This window comes from Psammomys obesus, unplaced genomic scaffold, assembly GCF_907164565.1.
Source record: "Psammomys obesus unplaced genomic scaffold, mPsaObe1.curated_primary_1811, whole genome shotgun sequence".
Taxonomy (NCBI): domain Eukaryota; kingdom Metazoa; phylum Chordata; class Mammalia; order Rodentia; family Muridae; genus Psammomys; species Psammomys obesus.
Window position 1 is genome coordinate 37,998,270 of NW_026585504.1, and position 25,141 is coordinate 38,023,410.

The window sequence follows — 25,141 nt, forward strand, 5'->3', positions numbered from 1 at the left end:
TGACAGGAGAGGTCCTCATCCCCTTCTGTCTGACCCTAGCATATCAGGTCTCATCAGGACTGGTCTGTATTGTCTTCTTCCTCTGTGCCCTGGTAAAGTTGCACATGCCAGAGGGAGGTGATCAAAGAGCTGACCACAAGGCATATGTCCAAAATATGATCAGAATTTTCCAAAGGACAATTTCTCAACCATGTTCATAGTAGCTTTATTCATAATTCCATAATCTGGAAACAACCCAGATGTCCCTCAAATGAGGAAAGGATACAGAAATTGTGGCACATTTACACAATGAAATAATTCTCAACAATTAAAAATGAGGAAATCAGGGTCTTTTCAGAGACTGACATCTAACCAAGTACCATGTATGGATATAACCTAGAACCTCTGCTCAGATGTAGCCTGTGGTAGCTCAGTATCCAATTGGTTTCCCTTAGTGAGGGGAACAAGGACTATTTCTAACAGGAACTCAATGGCTGGCTCTTTGGCCTCCCCACCCCCCAAGGGAGGAGCAGTCCTGTTAGGCCACAGAGGAGAGCTTTGCAGCCAGTCCTGAAGATACCTGATAAAACAGGATCAGATGAATGGGGAGGAGGTCCCCCCTATCAGTGGACTTGGCAAGGGGCACGGTGGAGATGACGGAGAGAGGGTGGGATTGGGAGGGAATGAGGGAGCAGGACATGCCTGGGATACAGAGTTAATAAAATGTAACTGATAAGAAAAAAATAAAAATAAATAAAAATTATTTTAAAAAAAATGAGGAAATCATTAAATTTGCAGGCAAATGGATGGAACTAGAAAAGATCCTGAATGAGGTAACCCAGAAGCAGAAAGACACACATAGTATATACTTGCATATAAGTGGCTATTAACCATATAATATAGGATCAACTTTCAAACTCTTACAGCATAAACATTAGTATAAATGTCTCCATTTTGAAAGAGAATTATAGAACTATAGATCATAACTCATAAATCACATACTCATTTCCTCAATGAACATTGAGTTATGCCTTTTTAACTCTGGCTTATATTATAGCAATAGATTTCACAAACACACACATTTACTAAAATATACAATAACCAGTGTGCATAGTTTGAGATATGTTTAACTGTATTATTATGGTTTGTTCTCTTTTGATTTGTGTCATCATAGCCACCCAAATTTACTATCTGGAAAGCTGTTTCATGTTCAACTTTCTCTTTGGGGTTTTGTTTTCCTAGTGTCCCTGTCTTAATTTTTTTTTTTTTTTGAGAGTGCTCAGTCTACTATTGTTTTACCCTATGACTTTGGAACATGACACACTCTTTTTAAATAATTTCCCACATTCAAAATTGGCTCAACTTAAGTCTGCATGACATCCGCCTAGCCTATGCCCTTCTGGCTTTCATAGTTTCTGTTGAGAAATATAGTATTATTCTGATAGGTCTACCTTTATATGTTACTTGGCCCTTTTTCCCTTGCTGCTTTTAATATTTTTTCTTTGTTCTGTAGGTTTAGTGTTTTGACTATGATGTGATGTGAAGAGTTTCTTTTCTGATCTGGTCTATTGGGTGTTCTATAGGCCTCTTGTATGTTCCCTATTAATGCAAACAGGGACTGTTTCTGACATGAACTCAGTGGCTGGCTCTTTCACCACCTCTCCCTGAGTGGGAGCTGCCTTGCTAGGCCACAGAGGAGGACAATGCAGCCAGTCCTGATGAGACCTGATAGGTTAGGGCCGGATGGAATGGGAAGAGGGAGAACCTCCCTTATCAGTGGACTTGGAGAGGGGCATGGGAGGAGATGAATGAGAGAGGGTGGGTTTGGGAGAGAATGAAGGTGGGAGCAACAGCTTGGATACAATGTGAATAAAGTGTAATTAATATAAAAAATAATTAAAGGTTTTCAAAAAATTGGCTCACCAATTTGTTGACCATTACATCATAAACATGTATGTTCACTTTCCGTTGCCAGTGATGTCCTGACACAGATTGGGAAACTATAACAAAAAGATATTTGCTTTACATAAGAGTTCTGGTGCAAGGTCTGGGACTACATCTAGTGATGTACTTCTGAAAAAAAATAAATAAATAAGTCAGCAAAAGATGCCTGGTTTGACACTGCAAAAGGCATGAGCCTGCATATTTATCTCCCCTGATCTCACTAGCTTCTCTCACAAAGTTATATTCATTCAGTGATGAGACCTCCATTCTGATAACCTCATCTAATCCTAACTTCTCCACTTCTTTTTTTTTTTTTTGGCTTTTTAAAATTTTTTTTTAATTACACTTTGTTCATTTTGTATCCCCCCATAAGCCTCTCCTTCCTCCCCTCCGGGCCCCACCCCCCTTTCTGCATGCATGCCCATCCCCAAGTCCACTGATAGGGGAGGTCCTCCTCTCCTTCTTTCTGATCTTAGTCTATCAGTTCTCATCAGAAGTGGCTGCATTGTCAGGGTTCTAGGTTATCTCCACGGATAGTCCTTGGTTGGAGTATGAGTCTCTGGGAAGTTCGCTGTGTTCAAATTATCTTGTTCTGTTGCTCTCCTTGTGGAGTTCCTGGCCTCTGCAGTGCAGACTGTCAAAGCAGATGCTGAGCCTGATGGCCAACCGATGGGCAGAATGAATGGAATTTTATGCAAGAAGTGGGAAATAGTAAGAGCTGGAGAGGACTTCTCCACTTCTAAACACCAGAGTTGGATTAAGTTTCCACCATCTGAAATCCACTATAGGAATTAACTTGAGCATGAATTTTAAGGCATACACCAAATTTAAACAAAACTAGCCAATGTTTAGTGCTACATAAAATAATGATGATATGTCTGCACTCTTTTATCCTGATTAAGTCCTCTGTGGAGCTATATCCTTAGAATTGTTCAGATCGGTAACTCTACTTCCGTAAATAATTGTCTTTAAAAAGCCTCAACTTGTCTTTAATTGTAAAGTCAATGCTTGAGGTTTCGCCATTAAGGATAGAGTTTGCTACAAGATTTCAGTAAATGGCATCTAAGGAGTTTACTAACCATGTACAAACATGTGCTACCCAACGATGAGAAGGCATTCTGTGACCCTTGTCATCAATGTTATTCTGTAACTGTATTAATTCAAAAGCGTGGGCTTTTACACAAAACCAAACAGGCTAGTTCAAACTCTGTATGTCGCTGCTTGATATAATCAAAGGGTATTGTAAACATAAGTTGTGAGGCTGCAGCTAGGGTACTATAGCATGGTGTTTCATTGTAATGGTTTTCGTAATAAGTAAAAAGAGCAGATGCTGAAATACATCAATATACACAATATATACATCAATATATACATCAATAAGACCATCATTCATCAACATAGATATAAGGGTGTGTTCTACACCTTAATGAGTGGAAACGCATTCAATTTAATTATGCAATGAATCACATAAAGAAGTGGTTAATGTTTTTAAGGCTATGGTAGAATGATAAAAAATTTGCATTGTCATTGAACATATATGGGACCCACATCATATGTATGGTTTATCCTTGTTGGGAATATGTAAGTTTATACTCTCAAAGTACAACATTACTTATTGAAAATTGGAAATAAACACAGGCATGGGCTTTATTCCCATAATCCCAGCATTTGAGAGATTGAGAGAGAGAAAAAAAAATTGTTGTAAATTCAAAGCCACCTTGGATCACACACAGAGACCTTGAATTAAAAAAAAAAAGAAAAGAAAAAGAAAAAGGAGGGGAACTCCAATATGGTGGCAGTGACCACTATGCACCATTTCTGAAAGGCAGAAGATCCGAAACTCCAAAACTGGTGAGTGGATGAGCAAATGAAGACAGAGCATTGACTTTGAGGCTTATTACGTTAGAGGGGACAACCTGTGAGCAGGGACAGATTAGAACCAGGCCCCCTGTGGACATACCCAGAGTCTGAGAGTGGCAAACTATACACCCACTGGACTCTCAGCTGCACCTTCCCTTGCTCAGCTTGCCACAGTGGCTCAGCAGAGGCAGGGGAGTGTATAACCTCCTTACTGGGAGGGCCAAACAGGGGACTCAAAACTGAAAGTAGAAAATTGTGGGCTCTCTGAGCTTACCACATAAGCCTGCAAGCGAGTTTGCAGGCCCTTGGTGCTTTCCACATAGGCCAGCAAGTGAGTGCACACTGGCACTCTACACTTTCCAGACATATCTGCAAGTGACTGCTTCTGCGAGAGAGTGCTTACAGAGCCCCAGATCAGGGTACAGCCAGACACCCACCCACACCCCCTCTGTGGGCAACATAAGGATCTCTGCGACAGCCTTCACAACATTGAACCCCCTGTTCTGTAGGTCTACTACTAGCGGAATCCAGCCAAACAATAACTAGAACCAAGTCAGTGCAGCTCAGGAAGATCTGAGCTATCGGAAGACAGTATCTAAATGGCCCTATGGGCCACTGAGCTATCCAGGGCACCTGCACATGTGCCATACCCCTGCACAAATGGCTCCTGCACCAGAATCTGTGCTTGCACTTTCTTCTCCTTTTCACTTCACCCTTCCAGGCAAGCACACCTCCAAGCACACTCCTGCTCTTGCACACTTGTGCCTGAGACCTTCCTCCATTAGCTGCATCTGAAACACTAATACCTACTCTCAAACCAGTGGACTTCTCTCATCTTCCTGAAGGACACTCAAGACTCCAGAGACAGAGGGACCCAGTCTGCAGTACAGGCTCTAGGAACAAACACCAAAGGTTACTGACCATCAGATGGTTAGAGGCAGGCATAAGAACACATCCAACAAACACATCAGGACATTATGGCCTCACCAGCAACCCCCCAAATCAAGGCTATTTTAATTCATTAGATACACAGGAAAAAGATTTAAAACTATGCTTACTGAGTTATTAGAGGCATATAAAGAGGAAACAAACAAAGCTCTCGAAGAAATACAGGCAAATATAGCCACACATATAGAGGCCCATGAAGAGGAAATAAACAAAAACATGGATGCCATGATGGAATGACAGGAATCCACATTCAAACAGATGAAAGAAATGGTGTAACGCATGGAAACAGAATTAGAATCAATAAAGAAAACACAAACAGAGAAAAACCTGGCTGGTGAACTGAGAAAAAAGATAAGGAACCATAAAGTTAAGCATCACGAACAGAATACAAGAGCTAGAAGAGAAAATCTCAGGTGCGGAAGAAACAATTGTAGAAATGGATACATCTCTCAAAGAAAAATAAAATAAAATTGGAAAAGTCCCAAACACAAAACATCCAAAAAATCAAGGATGCCAGGAAAAGACAAAATCTAAGAATAATAAGAATAGAAAAAGAAAAAAAAAAAAAAAGATTCAACTTTCCAAGGTCCAAAAAAATTTTCAAGGAAATTTTCCCAACTTAAAGAGATGTCCTGAAACATACCAGAGGCTTACCGAACACCAAATAGACTACACCAGAATAGAAATTCCCACTTCACATAATAGTTAAAACACTAAATCTATAGACCAAAGAAAAAACATTAAAAGAACAAGGAAAAAGTGCCAAGTAACATACAAAGGTAGACCTATCAGAAACACATTAGACTTCTCAACAGAAACCATTAAATCCAAAAGGGCATGCACAAATGTGATGCAGATGCTAAGAGAACAGAGATGTCAAAAAAGACCACTATACCCAGCAAAACATTCAATCACCATAGATGGAAAAAAACAAAATATTCTGTGGCAAAACTAAACTTAAACAATACCTACATAGCAACCCATATCTAAAGAAGATACTAGAAAGAAAACTCCAATCTAATGAAATCAACTACAGCCAAGAAAACACAGGACATAGATAAACTCACAAAAAAAAAAAAAAAAAAAAAAAAAAAAAAAAAGCAAACAAGCACACAAACACACTATCACTACCAACTCCACAATAAAAGGAACTAACATTCATTGGTCACTATTATCTCTCATCATCAATGGACTCAACTCTACATAAAAAGACAGAGACTCAGCATCTGCTTTGATACACTGCTGAGACCCATAACCAAACTTTGGGCAGAGTGCAGGGAATCTTATGAAAGAATAGGGAGATAGTTGGACCTGGAGAGGAAAGCAACACCACAACGAAAGCAAGAGAACCAAAAAATCTGGGCATAGGGGTCTTTTCTGAGACTGATACTCCAACCAAGGACCAGTCATGTATATAACATAGAACCCCTGCTCAGATGTGGCCCATAGCAGCTCAGTCTCCAAGTGGGTGCCCTAGTAGGCAGAACAGGGACTGTCTCTCTTTGACCATTTGACACCCCCCCCCAGGGTGGGGAGCAGCCTTGCCAGGCCACAGAGGAGGACAATGCAATCAGTCCTGAAGAGATATGATAAGCTAGGGTCAGATAGAAGGAGAAAAGGACCTCCCCTATTAGTGGACTTGGAGAGGGGAATGGGAGGAGATGAGGGAGGGAGAGTTGGGTTGGGAGCGAATGAGGAAGGGGGCTATAGCTGGGATACAAAGTGAATACACTATAATTAATATTAAAATAAAAATTTAATTTGAAAAATTGGGTACAGAACTAAACAGAAAATTTTCAATAGAGGAATATCGAATGGCAGAAAAACACTTAAAGAAATGTTCAACATCCTTAGTCATCAGGGAAATGCAAGTCAAAACAACCTTGAGATTTCACCTTATACACATAAGAATGGCTAAGATAAAAAACTCAAGTGACAACACAGGCTGGAGTGGTTGTGGAGAAAAGGGAACCTTCCTCCATTGCTGGTGGGAATGTAAATTTGTATAACCACTCTGGAAATCAATCTGGTACACTTTGTCAGACAATTAAGAATAGTGATTCCTCAAGATGCAACTATATCACTCCTAGGCATATATCCAAAATATGCTCAAGTATACAAGGACATTTGCTCAACCATGTTCATGGCAGCTTTATTGGTGATAGCCAGAATCCGGAAACAACCTAGATGTCCCAATGGAATACTACTCCTGCAATTTGCAGTCAAATGGTGGGAACTAGAAAATATCGTCTTGAGTGAGGTATCCCAGATGCAGAAAGACATCTGTGGTATATACTCAGTCATAAGTAGGAATTAGCCATATAATATAGGATAAACATACTAAAATCTATGCTCCTAAAGAAGCTAAACAACAAGGGACCCCCTAGGAAGATGCTCAATCCTCATTCAGAAGGGCAAATGTGACAGACATTAGAAGCAGGAGAAGTCAGGAAACCAGACAGGAGCCTACCACAAAGGCCTCTGAAAGACTCTACTGGTCAAAGTTTCAAAGCAGAGCCTGATACTCATAGTCAAAGGTAGGTTAGAGTGCAGTGCAGGTAATCTTGTGAAAGAAGGAGGAGATAGAAGTACCTGGAGGGAACAGGAGCTCCAAAAGAAGACCAATAGAGCCAGTAAAACTGAGCCCTGTGGATCCTGCAGAGAAAAGGATAGAATGATTGGAAAGGACTAACTCCCTGGCTCAGATGGAGCCCATAGACTCACTGGGGCTCCTAATATGGGGAGTAGGGGTTTTCTTTTGCATGAACTCAGTGACAGACTCTCTGATCACCTCCCTATGTGGGGTGCAGCCTTGCCAGGCCACAGAGGAACACAATGCACCAGTCCTGATGAGACCTGATAGGCTTGGGTCAAATAGAAGGGGAGGAAGACCTTACCTGTCAGTGGACTAAGGGAGGGGCATAGGGGGAGAAGGGGGAAGGAGGGTATGATTAGGAGGAGACAAGGGAGGGGGCTACAGCTGGTATACAAATTGAATAAATTGTAATAAATGATAATAAAATATATTTAAGAAAAAAGAAATAAAAAGATCACATCACCAGGGGTGAATGATCAAGGAGCAGTCAACTGAGTTCACTACAGGGCAGGCCCTGCTCTCCTCATTCAGAGATCCATATAGAGACTGAGTTGCCAATCAGCCACATCTAACAAGGGGACTAGGTCCTCTCCATTCATGGTCCTTCATTGGTGCATCAGTCTCTGCAGGACCCCTAATGAGACTTAAGAAGGTATGGGCAAATGGCAATAGTGGAAAATTTGTCCTTTCAGTGAAATGGGTGAAGGGGATGGGGGAAGAGGGAGAGAGGGTGGGATTTGGGGAGGAGAAGGAGGATTCTTCAATTGGGATATATAATGAGTAAACTGTGAAGAAAAAAATAATGTTTAAAAAAGAAAATAAAAGAAAAAGTCTAAGTGGTAATTTTTCTTCAAATATTTCTTGTACTGTTAGAAATAGAAATTATAATTATCTTTTTTCTCATAAAGTAAACTAGGAAAATGAAATCAAATGATTGCTCCACGAGCAGAAAATAAAATTTTTGACCTCACATTAACTATAATTTGATCATATTTGTTGTAATATATCATCCTTATCAGCTAAAATTCCATTTGGCTTTTTTTTGTATCCATGTTAATAATGTTAGTAGAATTTTAATTTAATTCAATTTTCTATCCAATATTGCAATATTTTTGCTAACATTATAAAATCAGACAGTTTTCAAAATTATTTCTACTGTACAAAACATTTAGAATAAAATAAGCAGTCTTGAAAGTCCCCAGTCATATTTGACTTTTCTCTGAAGAAGTATCTTACACTGAGGACTTCTGCTTATTGACATTGGTATTTAATATTGTGTCCTTCAATTTCACTTACATTTTAGATTACTCCTAATACTTTCTAGATTTCTCCTTTCATTTAATTGTACTCATCCATTGTTTGTGATTAATGGCATTATGGTATGTTCCACAGACTGTGAGATTTGCTTATCTCTGTCTGTAAGTTTTTTGGTTTTTTTTTTTTATTCTTTTTTAATTTTTTACTCAAGTAATCTGTGGTGAAAGCCAGTTCATGGGTGACATTCAATAAAGATTCAGTGGAAAACTAAGATAATTGCTCTCTTCTATTATTCTTTACTCCCAAAAACTAAATTCCACAGGTTTATGCCCTCTGTGGAGCCCACTTGTTCCCTTGCTTTTAAATAGTGTGTGACAAGATCCTTTATGCAGCAATTTATCTGAGATATAATACATCAGAAGGAGTGTGCCTTGGACTTTTGTATTTAAAAATAATTTATACAAAGCCTGACATTAAAAGAAAATTCTTTTAATGTTTTAAGCAGTGGTTCATCTTCAGATAGGTTGCTGTTATGAATTTAATATCAATTTGACTTCAATTTTATGTTCACATTTAAACATTTTTCTAAGGGTATGAACAGTTTTGCCTGTGGTCTTTTGTTTGTTTTTTTTTCTTATTTTTATAACATGTAACTTTCATTTTACTCATCTTTTCTCTTTCATTTCATGCTCACTAGTCTATCCTTTTTCTGAAACTTGTCACTTTTCATCCTACTTTTGTTTTCCATTTCAACTACTATAATTATTTATAGTTTATTGTCAAGAGACTATTTATTTATTTATTTATTTATTTATTTTTTTTAATTTTATTTTATTTTTTAAGGCTTTTTTTATTTTTTTTATTTTTTTTTGTCTTCTTTTTTTTCTGGTTTATTTTTTTTTCTTTTTAGTTACATTTTGTTAACTCTGTATCCCAGCTGTATCCCGCTCCCTCATTCCCTCCCCAACCCCACACTCCCTCCCTGGTCTCCTCCCTGCCCCTTTCCAAGTCCACTGATAGGGGAGGACCTCCTCCCCTTTCATCTGACCCTGTTTTATCAGGTATCTTCAGGGCTGGCTGCAAAGTCCTCCTCTGTGGCCTAACAGACTGCTCCTCCCCGGGGGGGGGGGGCGGGGGTCAAACAGCCTGCCCTTGAAATCCTATTAGAAATAGTCCGTGTTCCCCTTACTTTGGAAAACTACTTGGTTACTGAGCTACCATGGGCCACATCCGAGCAGAAGTTCTAGGTTATATCCATAGATGGTCCTTGGTTGAGTGTCAGTCTCAGAAAAGACCCTGTGCCCAGATATGTTTGGTCCTTGTAGAGCTCCTATCCTTTCCACATCATACTAACTTCCCTTCTTTCATATGATTCCCTGCACTCTGCCGAGGGTTTGGTTATGAGTCTTAGTGTCTGCTTTGAAACACTGCTAGGTAGAGTCTTTCAGATGCCTTTTGTGGTAGACTCCTGTCATAAGTTCAATGCACATCCCATTTGTCTTTCTAAATGAGGATTAATCACCTTCACCTGTGTCCACTTTCTTGATTATCTTCTTTAGGTGTGTAGATTTCATTATGTTTATCATATCTTGTAGGTCTATATAAGCGAGTATATACCAAGTTTGTCTTTCTCCTTCTGGGATACTTCACTCAGAATGATCTTTTCTAGATCCCACCACTTGCCTGCAAATTTCATGATTTCCTCCTTTTTGATTGCTGAGTAGTATTCCATTGTGTAAAAATACCACAATTTCTGTATCCATTCCTCCGTTGATGGACATCTGGGTTGTTTCCAAGTTCTGGCTATTACAAATAAAGCTGCTACAAACATGGTTGAACAAATGTCCTTGTTGTGTACTTGAGCAAATTTTGGGTATATACCTAGGAGTGGTATAGCTGGGTCTTGAGGTAGCACTACTCCTAGTTGTCTGAGAAAGCGCCAGATTGACTTCCAAAGTGGTTGAACCAGTTTACATTCCCACCAGCAATGGAGGAGGGTTCCCTTTTCTCCACAACCTCTCCAGCATGTGCTATCACTTGAGTTTTTTATCTTGGCCATTCTGATGGGTGTAAGGTGAAATCTCAGGGTCGTTTTGATTTGCATTTCCCTAATGGCTAATGAGGTTGAGCATTTCTTTAAGTGTTTCTCTGCCATTCGATGTTCCTCTTTCGAGAATTCTCTGTTTAGCTCTGTTCCCCATTTTTTAATTGGATTACTTGGTTTGTTGCTTTTCTGCTTCTTTAGTTCTTTATATATACTTGATATTAGCCCTCTGTCAGATAAAGGGTTGGTGAAGATTCTTTCCCAATCTGTAGGCTGTCTATTTGTTTTGATGACAGTGTCTTTTGCTTTACAGAAGCTTTTCAGTTTCATGAGGTCCCATTTATTGATTGTTGCTCTTAGAGCCTGTGCTGTTGGTGTTCTGTTCAGGAAGTTGTCTCCTGTGCCAATGAGTTCTAGGCTGTTTCCCACTTTTTTTTTCCAACTGATTTAGAGTATCTGGTTTTATGTTGAGGTCCTTGATCCACTTGGACTTTAGTTTTGTGCAGGGTGATAAATATGGATCTATTTTTATTTTTCTGCATGTAGACATCCAGTTGGTCCAGCACCATTTGTTGAAGATGCTGTCTTTTTTCCATTGAATGGATTTGGCTTCTTTGTCAAATATTGAGTATTCATAGGTGTGTGGGTTTATTTCTGGGTCTTCTATGCGATTCCATTGATCCGAAAAACCACATGATCATCTCCTTAGATGCTGAAAAAGCATTTGACAAAGTCCAACACCCATTTATGTTTAAAGTCTTGGAGAGATCAGGGATACAAGGCACATACCTAAAGATAGTAAAGGCAATATACAGCAAGCCTATAGCCAACATCAAACTCAATGGAGAGAAACTTAAATCAATCCCACTGAAATCAGGGACAAGACAAGGCTGCCCACTCTCTCCATATCTCTTTAACATTGTACTTGAAGTCCTAGCCAGAGCAATAAGACAACTAAAGGAGATCAAGGGGATACAAATCGGAATGGAAGAGGTCAAAGTGTCACTATTTGCAGATGATATGATAGTATACATGAGCGACCCCAAAGATTCAACCAGAGAACTTCTTCAGCTGATTAACACCTTCAGCAAAGTGGCAGGATACAAAATCAACTCAAAAAAATCAGAAGCCCTCTTGTATACCAAAGATAAAAAGGCTGAGAAAGAAATTAGGGAAACAACACCCTTCACAATAGCCACTAATAACATAAAGTACCTTGGTGTGACTCTAACCAAGCAAGTGAAAGACCTGTTTGAGAAAACCTTCAAGTCTTTGAAGAAAGAAATTGAAGAAGATCTCAGAAGATGGAAAGATCTCCCATGCTCATGGATTGGTAGGATTAACATTGTGAAAATGGCCATCCTGCCAAAAGCAATCTACAGATTCAATGCAATTCCCATCAAAATACCAACTCAATTCTTTACAGACCTTGAAAAAAAGATTCTCAGCTTCATATGGAGAAACAAAACACCCAGAATCTCCAAAACGATCCTGTACAACAACAGATCATCTGGAGGTATCTCCATTCCCGATCTCAAGCTGTACTACAGGGCAACAGTAATAAAAACTGCATGGTATTGGCATAGAAACAGAAAGGAGGATCAATGGAATCGCATAGAAGACCCAGAAATAAACCCACACACTTATTTATTTATTTTATTACATTTTATTAACTCCGTATCCCAGCTATATTCTACTCCCTCATTCTCTCCGACTCCTACCTTCCTTCCCTCATCTCCCTGCCCCTTTCCAAGTCCACAAGGGGAGGACCTCCTCCCTTTTCATCTGACCCTGTTTTATCAGGTATCTTCAGGGCTGGCTGCAAAATATTCCTCTGTGGCCTAGCAGGACTGCTCCTCCTTTGGGCGGTGGGGAGGTCAAAGAGTCAGCCATTGAGTTCATGTCAGAAATAGTCCCTGTTCCCCTTATTAGGGAAACCCACTTGGGTACTGAGCTACCACGGGCTACATCCGAGCAGAGGTTCTATGTTATATCTATACATAGTCCTTGGACTATTTTTAAAGAATATTTGATTTCACAGAATGACTTGCAAGGAAGGGAAGAAGACCTCTTTAAATTCAAATTTTGTTTATTCTTTGAAGAGTTCATACATGTGTATGAAGGATCTTTTTCTTTAATTTTTCCCTATAGCATATTTTGATCATTTTTCCTCCCCCAGGCTCAATTCTGAGTAAAGGGAATCAGAGATCAATATCTTCTGTCACTCTTCTGGAATCTCTACTTGGTCCCAGTGCATTGGTGGCCGTGAACAGAGAAGCCTATGTTCCCATGTGGGAGCCTTGACTTTGGATCTGGAAGAAAAAGCAAAATCTTTTGGTAAGATTTCACGCATTTGTGTTCTAACATACTTGGAAGCATACTTCCTACAGATCTCTCTCCATTCTTTGTATAATCCTAAGCAAACAATAAAGAACTATAATTGTCACAGTCAATAACATATACTTTTATAACTGAGAGTCCATGCTTTACATTAGGACCTACTCTGAATTTATTACTTTCATGGGTAAATTTTAAATGGTATTAGATGTACATCTATCACCTTGTATAAAAATTAACTGAAAGTGAAACAAATACCTCAGTTCAAAGTCTGAAACATGAAACTGCTAGAAGAAAATATAGGCGGTGCCCTATAAAACATAGGTAATTTTATATTAATGTATACCTAAAATGTAAAGAATGTACATATTTTGTGGTATTATATGATGCCTTATCATGTGTATACATTGAATCATTTCCAAACCAGATAAACAATGTTTATTTTTCCCAAAATTCTATCTTTAACCTTTAAAAATATACACATTCACACACACACACACACACACACACACACACACACACACACACATTATCCCTGCCATTAGTCAACCTCTGTAAAACAAATAATACATTAGAACTTACAGCAGTGTAGCTGAGGCTTAGGCCCTTGACTGACAATTGCCTCGTCACATTAATTATACTTTTATTATCTAAGTTTCTGTCTCCTACAATCTACCTAGTGGAGACTTTTTCACTTATAAGCTCACTAATTTATTATTCTTTGGAAACTTGCTGCTCTTCATCTTACTTTTATGGGACGAAACTAGGCTTGCAAATATTTTCTTCCAAGCACAGATTGTCACAACTTTGAAAAATGTTCCCTCTCCTGTAGAGAATCATTATAGTTTGGTATTATCTAATTTACCAAGGTTTTTTGTTTGTTTGTTTGCTTGTTTGTTTGTTGGTGTTTTTGAGTTCTTATCCAACAAAAAGAAGAAAAAAATAAAACCACAAATAAAGCTGCTATGAGCATAGTTGAATAAATGTCCTTGTGGATTGGTGGGACATCTTTTGGGTATATGCCCAAGTGGTACAGCTGGATCTTGAGGTTGCTCTATTCCCAATTTCTGAGAAAGCCTCAGAATGATTTCCAAAGTGGTTATCCAAGTTTGCATTCCCACCGACAGCGGAGAAAGTGGACATGTATTTTCCAGCACGTGTTGTCACTTGAGTTTTTTATCTCAGCCATTCTGATAGATGTGAGAAGGAATCTCAGAATTGTTTTGATTTACATCTCCCTGATGACTGAGGATGGTGAACATTTCTTTAAGTGTTTCTCTGCCATTCTCTATTCCCCTCTGTTGAGAATTCTCTGATTAACTCTGTATCCCATTTTTTAATTAGATTACTTGGTTTGTTGGTGCTTAATTTCTTGAATTCTTTATAGAGACTGATGCACCAATGGAGGACCATGCATGGAGAATTTCAGATGTGACAGATTGGCAGCTCAGTCTCCATGTGGATCTCTGAGTGAGGGCATCAGGTGCTGCCTCTATCATGAACTCAGTTGACTGCTCTGTGATCACTTGCTCCTGATGATGCAGCCTTGCCAGGCCATGGAGGAAGAGGATCCAGGCAGTCCTGTTGAAAGTTAACAAGCTATGGGCAGATGGAAATAGTGGAGAACTCGCCCTCACAGTGGATCAGGGGAAGTGGATGAGGAAAAGAGGGAGGAAGGGTGGAACTGAGGAGAGGTGAGGGAGGAGGCTTCAATCAGGATATATAATGAATAAATTATGAAAAAAATTAAAATTAAAATTAAAAAATAAATAAAACCTTAAAACCACTTGTTTTATCCAGTATCCTAAAGCCTTGTAGTATCTGCATAATCTCAGGTCTTATATTTAAATCTTTAACCCATTTAAATACACACACATATATATAGCTTTTTACAGTTTATTCATTTTTATATCCTGCCCTCATCTCCTCCTGGGCACACCTTCCCTCCCTCATCCATTCTATCCTCTTCCCTAGACCACTGAAAAGAGGAGTTCTCCTCCCTTGCCATCTGACCCTAGCTTACCAAGTCTCATAACGACTGCCTGGATCCTCTTCCTCTATGGCTTGGCAAGGCCACATTGCCAAGGGGAAGTGATCAAAGATCAGGCAACTGAGTTCATGTCAGAGATAGCTCCTGCTCCCGTTACTTGAGAAGCCACATGGAGATTGAGCTGCCTAATGGCTACATCTGAGTAGGGGGTCTAGGTCTTCTCCATGCATGGTCCTTGATTGGTGCATTAGTCTCTGCAGGACCCCCTGAGCTTGGATTTTTTAGTTTTGTTGGTCTCCTTGTAGAGGGCCTGTCCTCCCGGGGTCCTTCTATTCCCCCTTTTTCCCCTGTGTTCTACCCAAAGTTTAGCTGTGAGTCTCAGCATCTTTTTTGATTCCGTGTTGAGTGGAGCCTTTCAAAAGAATTCTATGGTAGGCTCCTGTCCTTTTTCCTCTCTTCCACCCCTTCTGTTGTCTATCCCCTTTGCCATTGTGAATAAGATTTAAGCATCCTCCCTAGGGACCTCCTTGTTTAGCTTCTTCAGGTCTGTAAATTTTAGAATGGGTATGTTGTGCAAAATAAAGGCACCTTTCATTTTTCTGCATGTAAATATTTAAATATCTAGGCACCATGTTTTGAAAAGACTCTTGTCATTTCACTGTGTCTACGTTTTAATATTGTTTGCTCTATATCGATGTGCTAAGTTCTGAGGTTTTTATTCTGTTCTATTGGTTCATGCATGTGCTTCTTTGCCAGTATCACACTATTTGGTTATTGTAATCCTTTTGTGTATTGAGTCAGAAAATGTCGTAACTCCACTATGCTTTTATCACACTTGAATGATCATCTTATAGTACACAGAAGTTCAAATTCCTTTCATTTTCCCCATGTCTTATAATTACTTTTAAACATTTCACTACACTATTTTGCACTACGCTTTTTACAGAAAGGGTGATGTTATCAGCGCTTACTCCTTTGGAGGCAAGATAGTCTTATTTATTCATTTATTTTTGTTCTAGTTTATTTCAATATGACTATATTTTTATCTTTGCTTTTTTTCCAATTGGACATGACATTTCTAGAATTTTGTTTTGAGGAAGTGTAGATTTATTCTGTTTGGAATATTTTGAACTTCTTTCACTGGTGTCATGTTTTATAGTAATTTAGAGGATGTTTCTCTTCATCAGAAGTATTTCTCTGGACCTTGTATTTACACACTTTACTTTTTTGTGATGCTTGAGTTTCATATATTTCTCAACATCCTTATAATGATGTTCCTGACTCTCTGCCACTCATTCTCCGGTGCTTTGGAAGTAAATACTCACTGCCAAATCCTCAAACTCAAATAATGTTTTTTGTTGTTCATATGTAGGTGGTCTACTTCTAAGCTCATCAAATAACCACCCAGTTCCATGCCAGCCAAACTATAAACTTAGTGTCTTTGCTTATTATTGTTAAATTGTATTTTTATGATAGATTTAAAGTTACAAAACTATCTCAGATAGCACAGAGTGTCCACATGCCCATTTTTGGTTTCCCTTACTGTTGACATTTTATGCTTCCATGGATCTATGCTTCTGTTCTCAACCCTCCAAGGCAGTGATCCTCAACCTTTCTAATCCTGCACTGCTTTAATACATTTCCTCATGTTGTGGTGCCCTTCAACCATAAAATTATTTGTTGCTACCTCATAACTGTAATTTTGTTACTGTTCTAAATTACTGTTATTAATATCTGATATATAGAATGACTGATATGCCACCCTAAGGGGGTTGTGACCTACCGGTTGAGAACCACTTCACTAAAAGAATATTGATATATTACTAAATAGAATCTGTAGTTTGCTGACATTCTGTTAGAGTTCACCTACAGTCCTTTTATCTGTTCCAGTTCAACATGCCACATTATATTTAGTCATCGTGGCTTCTTTAAGTCCTGTTGGGTGTGGCAACTACTACATTTTTAATTAATAATTTACCAATTATCTTACTCTATGTCATCAAAATATCCTCTTATGTGATGACAATAATTTTATATGATTAAATTTTTGATTTTATTTTTTTCTAATTTATGTGATAAATGTTGTTTGGTGTTTTCTGTTCATATTAACAGTTGTATTTCCTAAGCATCTGTTTATTTTGAATGAGAGTGTGTCTCCCCTCAGAGATGTCAAAAAGAAATCTGTCTCCTATTGAGTACAACCAGGAGCCAAATGTCCTAATAGTTTCTAGCAGTCTGTATTCTTGCTGCAAGCTAAGAGAAGATGCCACAGAACTGGTGACAGCTTTCTGCTTTGCTGATTTCCCATCACACAAGATCCTATGATTGTAGATTCTCCTTTAAGCTTGTTGAACAACATAGCAGAAGGAGTAGCCATTCTCTTTGAATTATGATACATTAGAGCTGAGCTTTGAAGAAAATGAGGAGACATGTTTATTTGGTGGATTGATATAGCTTATATTTCTTAGAGTCTGTACGGTTTTGGCTTCTCTTCTTGCTAACATGAGCAAATGCTGCTGAGTCTGAGCCCAGGTAGTACTAAGTAAGATGAGAATCTTGCCAAGCTGAGTGTTGGAGAGAAGAATCCATCACCACATCCTGACATCCAACCTTCAAACCTGCACGGTGTCACTTAACCACATTTATTTCAGAAGTTTACAGAAGATTTCAATGTGTCTCCATGGGATTTTCCTTGAATCTTACTTTACTTTCTGCTTGAAGCCTCCAAAGGTTGATTTTGAAAGAGAGGGAGCTCATAGCTCATACTGACTCTCTCTCTCTCTTTCTCTCTCTCTCTCTCTCTTTTAGTTAAAAAAGCAACAGAGGCTGGCGAGTGTCCTCTAATACCCTTAAGCTAGTAAAATGTAGATTAAGAATAACTTTACTAATAAGTGTCCCAAAGCCTGCAAAATCTTGACCTACAAAGCATAAGAGAAATGAAAGCTGAGGACAGCCTGCTCTCTGATAAAGCAGAGAAGAAAGAAGCTAAGTCTGGCAAATCATACACTACTTTATTTCACTGGCTCCATTTCACTTCTACAATATGGAAGAATATTTTAAAAATAATTTTGTAAATGTAAAGGACGTGTTTGCAGTAAGTTAACTTGTCACAGGATGTTTGTTTTTTTTAAATAACTAGAAAGTTGAGAAATACCAAGTTACAGAAGACTCTGACAGTCTTGAGCATCGACCTAACAATCCCTACAGAGTGATTAGTTCTCTATTCTACTCTACCAGAAGAATGGTACCTGGAGATTCAGAGTCATGGTTGTGCATTTACACATCCTGAATATGTGTATTTACACATCATTTCTATGTTCATGTTAGTTTTTAGTAGAACTCTTTGTTCGCATATAGGCAGTGATATTTATATCATAACACTCTTTCCTTAAAAAAACAAAACAAAGCTGTAATTCTTCATGATTGTCCTTTCAGAACTGTGGGCTCTCTCCAACATGGATCCAGGTAGCACAGTGAACCTAATAATGCTGTTAATGTGCTGAGAATGGTTGAAAAAATTAAGTAGATGATATAATTATATACATTTTCCCAACATAATATTTTTATTGATAATTTGGGAACTTCACATAATGCACCCTGATCAAACTCATTTCTCATTTCTAATATGTTCACCATCCTACCCTTCTGTCTCTACCCTCAAACAATAAGAAAAAATATGCACCAAGTACAATTTGTGTTGTCAATAAATTCACTAGAGTCACTTAAAGATAACTGAGTGTTTACACACCTCCTTGCCAGAAGCCATCAACTGTGGAAAGCTTCACTTCAGTATCTTTATCACAATTTTTAATGACTCTCTTTAATGGCTTCCTGTCTAGACTATTTTGTGTTTGCTTGTTTGTTTTGAGGGTGGGGTAGGGGGCAGGTTGCTGCAGAAACCTTCACTGTCTCTCATTTTCAACCATGAGTCTAGAGTCATTGATACTACTGCGGCAGAAGCTTCCCTGTCCATAGCAGCCAGCAGCAGCATGGATCATAGGCTTTCACGAGGCTTCATGGAATAAGGCCTTGCACAAGACATCAACATGACCACAGCAAGGGTCATGGATATCAATTTGGTCTCTAGTGGCAGCATGAACTACAGATCTCCTCACATCTGTAGTGCAGATTTAGTACATCAACATGGCCCAAGGCCACAGCACAAATTATGGACATCAAAATGGCCTCTAGTAGCAGCATAAAACACACTCATCAACATGGTCCCCTTTGGAAGACCTGATCACTAACATCAACATGGTCTCAGGTAAAATAGGTGATCATTATTTACATGCACAGATCTTTCAAACTTAAATATTAGAAGGTTTTAGAATAATATATTTGAATGTAAGACATTAATTGAGGATTCAAAAGTCAGAGTCCCTTTATACAGAAGGTATGTGCTTTCTTTTTTTTTCTTTTTAATTTTTTATTAATTACACTTTATTCATTTTGTATCCCCCCATAAGCCCCTCCCTCCTCCCCTCCCGATCCCACCCTCCCTCCCCTTTCTGCATGCATGCCACTCCCCAAGTCCTCTGATAGGGGAGGTTCTCCTCTCCTTTCTGATCTTAGTCTATCATGTACTTTCTAAACAAGCAGTGTTTACCTGCCCTTCCCCCCCCCAAAAAAAAAATACCATGTTTGCAAAGAGGCAAACAATTGAAAGGGTTCAGCACATATTTTTTTTTCCCTCTAGTGGATCATAAGCTATTGATTGCAGACACAAGATAAGAAAATAAAATCTTCCCTAATGGTGGGACCCCAGGATTATGTGCTTGAAATGTTTCTTTCTCACAAGCTTATCTGGCAACAACAACAAAAAAAATTGAAAGTGATTTGCACTGGAATCAGACAAACACTTTCAGGGGTGTACCCTTCATGCAGCACAGAGAAAAAGCCAATAAAAGCAATTATCAGGCAGTTGAGTTTCTCATTAGATGATCAACATAAGCAAGTAACGTGGTCTGGAATCAATCACCTGCTTCTCCTGGAAAGAGAAGGAAGCTTGGTGCATGAAGTCGCAGGCTGCTGCATCAGGACTGTGCTTTACAAGCCAGCCTCTGAAAGAGGTTACCAGCTTATGTGACACAGACACCTGTCGATCCAGAGGTTGACAAATGTCCTCACTAGTCAGCTGAGGGGTAGAGAGAGGAAAGGAAAGAGCAAGAGAAAAGCAGCATCTGTAGAGCACCCTGATGACCTTTAGACTAGGAAAACACAGAGTCTCTGGGAGCTGACTCAAAAGAGAGGTAAAAAAATATGAGTCTGAAATTGATAAAACATGAAAGCAAGACAGTACTATTTGAGTGAAAGAAGGGGTCCGGTGAAAATGGGAAAGAGACATAGAGAGGAAGTAGAGGAGTGACAATGTATGGGCATGCAAAAATAGTAATTTATGCTTAGGAATATGTAAACATAACAACAAGAGATAAAATAGCTAATAAGCATCTGTTTTGCAATGTGAATGCTTCTTACAGTCAGTTAAAGGATCCTCAAGCAGACATCTCCAAAATTCAATAATTTCTTCAGAAAATAAATGTAGACTGTTTTACTAGACGCATTGCTGGGTTTCAGATCATTGACATGGTATCATTCATTCTCTCATTGTGGTAGAGGTGGGCCCAGGAAGGGTATAATGCTCAGAGGCAAGGTGCATCACAAATGTATAATGTTCTGAAAGACAGAATAGTTTCTTCCTCATTGTGATCTCTGACCTCATAAATATGTCCTTACATGGACAAGGGAAATTAAGATGACGGGTAAGAACGAAGGTTGGGGGTCAGTTGACTATACAACAGGGATCGGACTGGTCAAGTTAAGAATGTTAAAGTGGAAAATATGCACAGTGAAGCAGTCAAAGCAGAAGAGGAGCTAAAAATAACAGCACAGGGGAGTATTTTCCTTGGTCCGATGTTTTATAAGATGTGGGAAATGGATATTCACCAAGGAAAGCTGGCTGGTTTTATGAACTAGAAGATCAAGTAAATGAAGTCTCCCAGTATAATGTATCATAATATTGATTTTAGCTATATGAAATTCATGCTAATATTTTGAACACTAGTACTAGTTAAGCCAACACTCATATAGTAATTTTGATGGGAGAGCTTTTCTATAAGATTCATAAATAAGGACAAAGTTGTGTTTTTGTAACAAATTGAATTGACTTTTAACCAGGTTTGTATTATTTGTCATGAGACACATAATACAAAAGGAACATGAGGTTCAGCCTTCCTGGTCTCTGTGATGCTTATAGCTGCACTTTCCTTTGGTACCATGCTAATATATGGAATATCGAGTACCTAGGAAGAAGGTAGGGCAAGTTCTGGGATGGTGGCATACAATGAGTATGTCCATAATGAATACACAAATAATAAATAAACAAATCTCAGAAATAAGCAAAGTAATGAATCATTTTAGATGTTAAGTGAACTGGAGGTTCATGTTAAGAATCTCTCTTTCATTATCCGAATGCATCAATGAATAATACCGTTTGAATTACACATATAAAAAAAAAAAACTAGGAGGAACAAAGTACCAGGCATGGAGATAACCTAGAACCCTTGCACAGATGTAACCCATGGCAATTCAATGTCCAAGTGGGTTACATAGTAATGGGAAGAGGGTCTGCCTCTGACATGATCTGATTGGCCTGCTCTTTGATCACCTCCCCCTGAGGGGGGAGCAGCTTACCAGAAGATGACAATGCAGCCACTCCTGATGAGATCTGATAGACTAAGATCAGAAGGAAGGAGAGGAGGACCTCCCCATCAGTAGACTTGTGGAGGGGCATGCGTGAAGAAGGGGATGGGAGGGTGGGATCGGGAGGGGAGGAGGGAGGGGCTTTTGGGGGGATACGAAGTGAATAAAGCATAATTAATTAAAAAATGAATAAATTATAAAAAATAAAAATAAAAAAAAACTAGGAGGGAGATAAGTGGAGTGGGTGGAGGTATAGAAAAATGTTTTCCCTGAAAGAGCATTAAATCAACTATACCCATTCAATGAGTTTTCATACTCTTAATTTTTGTGCAATCAGCACATGCTTCAAAGTTATTAGGGATTTCAAACACCATTCACATGCTTCTTTCTTTGGGAGCAACAAAGTATTTGTAGGTGAGTGCGTCAAAGCATCAGCAGATCTCAGCGAAGCACAGGACTGTTAAGAAGAGCTAGCCTCCTTCCACGTGTAGTCATCTTCCTTATTGACAGGACATACAAATATGCACGCTTGAAGACATCTGAAAGTCTGGAATATAGTTTATTATTTGAAACACACACAATGTGTCTCCACTTATTGCTTCTAACCAGCATCATTTTTTTTCTTTTCTATTTTTCCCATATCTGTATAAGAAGCGTTGTGCATTATTTTCCCACCTGAGCTTTCCTTTGTGCAGCTGAGGTTCCTTTAAACTTCTATGGATTTCGTTCCTCATTGTCCTCTTGCCTGAATTCATATTCCGACATCATAATATTCAAAAATATAAAGTTTAGGGTGATAGGAAGAGAAAAACAGGGACTAAAAAGAGAGTTTCTTCCAATAACTCTGAAAAACTGGCAAGTCATGTACATCCAAATTCATTTGCAAGGAAGAAACAATGCTCTGTTACCACTGCAGTTCACAGACTTCATATGTATAAGCAGAATTAGTTTCCACTGTGTATATTACTTTGCATCTGAGAACATAGTTGCTTATGTAAATATGTAGCAGATAAAGTTGTGGCTGGATGGACAGTACACAGCCATAACCTATACAAATATAACTACAGATATAGAAGAAGTGGTGTTTCTAAGCATGTTACACCTGACTACACACACTAAGAACCTTAAACTTCCTATGCCAAACCTCATTTGGATCATATTAATGTTTTTATTCTTAATTTTGCCATATATTTATTGTAGATTATTTAAATTTTTAAATTTTATTTCAGTTTATTTACTTTACATCCCATGGGTGCCCCCTCCCTTCTTTCCTTCCAGTCCTCCCTCCCCATTCTTTCTCCTTCCCCTCTTACTCCCCCCCACAAAAAAGGGGAGCACCCTCCCCCCCACATCAACCATCCCCAGCACTTCAGGTCACAACAGGAAAGAGCATATCCTCATCCACTGAGGTCAGGCTCAGTACTCTGCTGGGGAGAAGTTTTTGAAAAGCAGGCAAAGAAGTCCATGTTGGAAATACCTCCAGCCCCACCCCCACTTGCCAGGCAACCAACATAAAGAACAAATAGCCCATCAGTCACATATGTGCAGGGTGGTTAGGTCTAGACCATGCATGCTCCTTAGATGATGTCTCAGTCTCTGAAAGACCCCATGGGTCTCGGTTAGTTTTCTCTGTTGGTCTTTTTGTGAGGTTACTGTCTTCTCCAGGTCCTTCCATCTTTCCCTCAATACTTCCACAGGACTCCTGGTGCTCCACCCCATGCTTGACTGCAAGTCTCAGCATCTGTGTCCATCTATTGCTGGCTAGAGCCTCCCAGAGGAGAGTCAAGTTAGGATCTTGTCTGTAAGCATAGCACAGTATCATTATTAGTGTCAGGGGTTGGTTTTCTACCATAGGGTGGGCCTCAAAGTGGGCCAATTATATTACTTGACTTCTTAAAATAAGGAAATCATGACATTTACATTCATTTACATTCAAATGGATGGATCTATAAAAGGTCATCCTGAGTGAGGTAACCCAGATCCAGAGAGACACACATGGTATGTACTCACTTACAAGTGGCTAGTAAACCTATAGTACAGAATAACCATCCTACAACCTACAAACCTAAAGAAGCTAAGTAACAAAGAGGGCCCAAAGAAAGGTACTTGAATGTCACTCAGAAGGAGACACAGAAAACAAAACAAAACAAAACAAACAACAACAACAAAAAACAGCAGAAGTAGATGAAGAGGGAACTGGGCATGAGATTGAATGGGGAGGGAAATAGTGGTGAAAATCAGATGTGTGGAGAAAGGAGGGGGGGTGGGAGGTGAGAGGGCTGGGAGAGAGAAGGAAAACTGAGAGGGGCATCTTTTTGTCAGCCTGGAGGCCTGCAACAGGATAGGCTCCTGGGAGGATCCATGTTTGAATCTAGCTGAGACTCCTAATGGGGGTTGGGAGAGCATGAAGAGTGAATTGACCTCCTCCTAGCCAGGTAGGACTACTGGAGGGAGGGAACCAATAACTCCCCGCAAAACCTGTGATCCAAAAGTCAACCTGTTTACAAGAAGTGTAGGGATAAAGAGGGAACAAAGATTGAGATAATGTCCATCTTAATGGTTTTAATTGCCTGGGAAGGGAGGATTTTTTTTGGTGGGGGTAGAGAGTAGGGAATAAATCTAAAGCTTATTTTTTTTCTTTTTTTCTTTTTGACAGTTTAACACAGCCAGACAATACTTCTAAACCATATCCATCTCCAATACCTTCTCTGATCTCCATTTAACGCCTACCAATTCACTTCACACCAAATAGTCACTTCTTTACTCCCATTTCTGTATGTTCTTCTCTTCTGGGCAAGTCTCATATAGGCAGCCAGAGTTGCGTGCTCATGATCAGAATGGTCATGTGATCTCCAGAAGACATAACTTCATGACCCTCCTCCTTATCCCCTGGACCTTTCGTACTCCCTATCCTCTCTTTTCAAATGTTTCAAGACTTGCTTGGAAGGGCTGATGCCACATGTAGGCCTCTGTATACTCAGCAACCCTTCATTCTCAGCACTCCAGTCACAGATGAGTGTCTGAATTAACCGTCACCCACTGTATAAGATAGATTTTCTGACCCAAGCTGGAAGTACTATTAGCCTACGAGCAAAATCATAAATATGTAGACAGCAGTCTGACCATGTGTCTCCTTAAGAAAATATAACATAAAGAACTTCAGAATTTTTCCCTGAAATAACATTAAGTTTGCCACACGGTCTTTAGGTAGGCATTCTTGTTGCCTGATACAAATTTCATTTTAGTGAGATGGTTAGAGAGATGGCTTGAGTTTAAGAGCACCGACAGAGGACCTGAGTCCACCATCTGGTGGCTCACAACACTTGTCAAAGCTCCACAGGTTCCCACACCCTCTTCTAGCCTTTAGGCCACCAGTAGTCATGTACATATCAATATGCAAATACAAGAACAAAGAATTAAATATACTTTGACAATTTACTGATAATAAAGTCTTTGTGCTGTTAGTAGAAGAGTAGCCATGGACAAA